We start from the raw sequence: 4,545 nt of genomic DNA, 5'->3' as shown, positions 1-4,545 counted from the left end.
GAGTAAAAAAATTGTTGGACTCAGGTCTTTGATGCGAAGATGAGTGGTGAAACGAATTGTCCAATGCCTTTAAAGGCCTAAGGGCATTTTAGTCGGAAAAAAATTCAAAATACCTCAATTAATATTACAAGAATGAACGTAAAATGATATTTTAATCATATTTTATTATAAAATAATGTACGTGATTTTTAAGTCAATCTTTGGGTTCCGATTTTCGGCACCGATGAATATTTTTATGTGAACGACGATACTTGAGGCCTGAAAATTTTATAGCGAACAGTATGAAACCCTTTTATTTGTAAAGAAAAAGAGGAAAATGAAACAGTAAAACGTGATGAAAAGAAATTTCCCCAATTTACACCGACCTGATTTGGCGCTAGTAGAAATGGAACGAGCACGCAAAGGCGGAAATTCAACCGTTAAATAACAGTCACCCACCTATCACACAAGGAATGTGAAATATCTCACTCTCTCTTTCCCCATCCCACCTAAATCCCTTGATTTTTTCCAATATCTGCGCGCTCATGGACTCGATTTCTCTCGCCGCCGGTCTCCACGCCATCGTTCCGCGTCCGGAGGCAGTCTCAACCGTCCATGGCCGCAGTCTACCCTCAGCAGCTCCTTCTTCCGCGCGCCCGCCGCCTCTGCAAGTAGTTCCGTCAGGCGGACTCAGTTTTCAAAGTCTCGCCGGCTGGATGCCTTTCATTCGCCTCCAACGGTTCCACCAGTTCCGTTCCCGTAAGTAGTCATTTTCACCTCTGCCTTGGCTACACGTTTGTAATTGTATGAGTCTTACGAAGATATGTAAACAAATTGAACGACTGCTAGTGAGCTTCTATCGAATAGAAAGTCATACGAAGATATGCTTACATGTTTCACTCTGGTTGGAGGATTTCAATGACGCTCAACGCTCTGCTTTCAATTCAAATATTTTAGGATCTGGCCTTACCAATACTTTACATATTCCTCTGATCTATTGATTGGATGATTAGGTTGGTTGAATTCGTAATTTAGGAAGGAACAACTGGTAAATCTTGTAGTTTTAAAGCGTTATGCAGTGTTTATCTTTATGCACTTGGTATCCTCTTGTCACTTACAGACACGAGAAGGGATCTATACTGTTGGTGATTTTATGACGGGGAAAGAGCATTTGCATGCGGTAAAACCTACAACTACTATTGATGAAGGTATTTCTCATGCATCTTTGTTAAAAATGTGTCTTGCTTTGGTTTAGTCTTTTTGCTGAAATGTGTTCTCTTAAATTACAGCTCTGGATATCCTTGTTGAGAAGCGAATCACTGGATTTCCTGTGATTGATGATGACTGGAAGTTGGTAAAGTTAGCTATATCTGCTATATTTTATGTTTTGCTTGAAAGAACATCTGCGTGTTTTGAGGGGTTATATAGATGGTATGGCTTTTGCTTAACCAGTAAACCACATTTAGAAATTTTAATATGCATTATTGTTGACTTGACTCTGTCCCTCAAATTCTATAATCTTGATGATTATTCTGATGGACTGTTGGATATGTCTCACTTTACCAGTTCTTGAGAATAAGAGGGTTTTAGCTCCCCATAACATTATATTGTGTGCTTCCAAAAGTATAATTAGCCCCACCAACCACTGATATGAAACTGCTGTTGTTGGTTAGCTCATATCAGAAGTGAAACTCTATAGTTGCATTTTGCCAAGATATTTAATTAAAATGAGAGGGAGCCACATTGGTTTGCATATTGTGATGACTATGCTGACGGATTGTTGATATGTTGCACATAATCGTTTGTGGTAAAGGTTCTTGAGAGAAAAAGGAAGTGCTAGATTTCCATAGCAATGATGTAAATTCTGCTAAGAATATTATTGGGTTACTCTTACTCAGACAAGTGGCTTCTAAAGTTCAATTGAAATGTTTTGGTTGGTGATTACCTCAGGGAATATTTGCACAAGTCAGATTTGAACCAAGAGGCTATTGTTCATGTATCATGCAGCATATATGAATTATCTTCTATCCCTGTAACCTTGGTTCTATATCATGATAGTTTTCATTTAAATTTTGAGACATGTAGTTGTTTGATGCAGGTTGGTGTTGTTTCTGACTATGATCTATTGGCATTGGACTCCATCTCAGGTACTCCCTCCGAGACGGAAAAGTATAAATTTTTGGTTGGACACGGGTTTTAATACAATTGGTAAAGTAAGAGAGGATGAGAAATGATAGTGGAGGTAATATTAGTGGTAAGTGGGCTCCACATTTTAGTAGCGTAGTTGTATTTCCAAAATTAGAAAGTTCATACTTTACAGGGACGGATGGAGTATACTTTAGGTGGATTCCAGTGTGTGTTACCTTTGTTTTCCATACAAATCTAGAATTCCAGAATGCTTTGTTAGAGATGACAATAGCTGGTGGTATTATTGGTTATTAGATGAATTCGTTATGCCATTAAGTTCTAGCTATTCTATTTAGAATCCCTTGGAGGACGTTTTTGTTGAATTATTTGTGGTTTTTAGGCTTTAAGCAGTTAGAATTGCAAACATGCATGATTTGGTTGGTAGGTGTAGCACACATAGATTTCTCCATTATGATGTGTTTTATTGCTCATGTCAGATGATTATAATCCTTTTGTCAAGATAGATGTTTTCTTTTTTCCTTGGTCATTACTTTGCTTCCATCAAATAGTCATATCCTACCTCAAATTTCTGTGGGAGTGACCTGGGCTTGGATTCTCCTTGGTAGAGGCTACTTTACATGATGCTATTTTCTTATGTTTTATTTCTTTGTCAAATGCAGGTGGTGGACAACAGGAAATACCTATATTCCCAGATGTTGATAGCTCCTGGAAAGTATGTACTATAACTTTTCCTTATATAACAAGTCTGGCAACTAGTATGAATTTGTTTCTTCTAGATTTCCAGCAAAAGATTGTTTGACTTTCGAGTTCTAGTATGATTCTGTAAACATCTCACTACCATGTATAGTGGTTCTGTGTATGGCCTGCAATCATTTTGGGAAAAGTGAGAATCGTAGTTTTTACTTCTTTTTGCATAGTTTATGAAAATCTGTCTTAGTTATTGATCTCTCTTTGTTCTTGTTACAATGAACAAGATTAAGTTATCAGGGTAGTATTTTGTCAATCAGTTCTGATAGTTTATGTTTATCTCATGGCAGACATTCAATGAAATTCAGAAGTTACTCAGTAAAACTAATGGGAAGGTTATCAGTGACGTTATGACTCCTGCTCCCCTTGTCGTCCGTGAAAATACCAATCTTGAGGATGTTGTGAGGTATTTTGCGATTTCCTTTTCCTTTTAATGTGTATTCATAATGATATCTGTTAGTTTTTTTGGCAGAGGGACCTAGGTGAAAGAGGCAATATGTTCTTGATTGTTTTTGTGTTGATATTATATTGATGTTGTTGTAGGATATTGCTTGTAACAAAATTCCGGCGGCTACCGGTTGTTGATGGTGAAGGAAGGCTGGTATAATGACTGTCTCCACTTCCTTCATTTCAGTACATATTTATTTAGAAATTCGTCATACAACTTTGTGTTTTCCTTGTGATAGGTTGGGATTATTACGAGGGCAACATTGTGAGAGCTGCTCTTCAGATAAAGCAGGCTGGTGATCAATTGTGATGGTGTCCAAATTAATACATGTCATGCATGACCTTAAGTAAAGTTATACGGGATACATGATTCTCGGGTGATCTGTTGCCGATGCCACTACATCAATTTGTGGAATATCGACACACTGCAACCTTCTACTGATATTTGGCAGTCACGACTGCGTAGGTAAGCCAGAAGGTGTCAATTATATGTGAGCACTCATTCTGGTGCATCATCTTCATATAAGTTGTAGTTATGTTTGTATTTTTCGGCATTCGATAGATTACAGAACTGTAGTTATGATCAAAGGTGGACATGGATAGTGTGATTTATCTCTCATGGTCCTTAATGCCTTACGCGATGAACAAATATGTGATATATCTAAGATTTATAGTCATTTCGATGAATCTGATGATAGCTTAGAATCCAATTGTTCAATTTCTGTTTGTTTAATTGCCATTCTATAATGTGCCTGGATCAGTACGGGGAATTTCTACACTTTTTAATGAAATAGGATGCCTTTTTTGAGCATCTGACTTTAGCCATAATCATCATCTTATGAAAAAACTTGTACAAGTAACTTAGTATAATTCAATTTGTTACTCAAACGCATATCATCTCCTTTGTCGAATTGGAGTTTCTACCAATTCCTTTTTTATAGTGAAAATGTTGATTGAGTGATGATCTTCTTATTGAAGCTCATTATCCTTTTGATAAAACCGAGTTACTACTTAATACCATCCTCCTCTTAATTGAAAAATCTAGTAACGCCAAATCATGTGAAGCATAGGTTGTATCCCTGTATTTTAACACCCAGTGTAAATTCAATTATGGAATCAAGAGAGATCAGAACAAAAATGTACTAACGGACAACTTTTGATATCCCAAAGCGTGAAGAGCTACCCCTAATCAATATAACATGCTCACTAATTTAAGAACACTAC

General features: G+C 37.0%; 1 pseudogene; it reads left to right on the top strand.

The window, feature by feature from the left end:
- The first annotated feature begins 385 nt into the window (after positions 1-385).
- Positions 386-3,806, top strand: LOC125220575 (annotated as a pseudogene).
- Positions 3,807-4,545: the final 739 nt, after the last annotated feature.

This window comes from Salvia hispanica, chromosome 4 (genome assembly GCF_023119035.1).
Source record: "Salvia hispanica cultivar TCC Black 2014 chromosome 4, UniMelb_Shisp_WGS_1.0, whole genome shotgun sequence".
Classification (NCBI taxonomy): Eukaryota; Viridiplantae; Streptophyta; class Magnoliopsida; order Lamiales; family Lamiaceae; genus Salvia; species Salvia hispanica.
The sequence above is the reverse complement of the archived record's forward strand: the minus strand, read 5'-3'. Positions and strand labels throughout refer to the sequence as shown.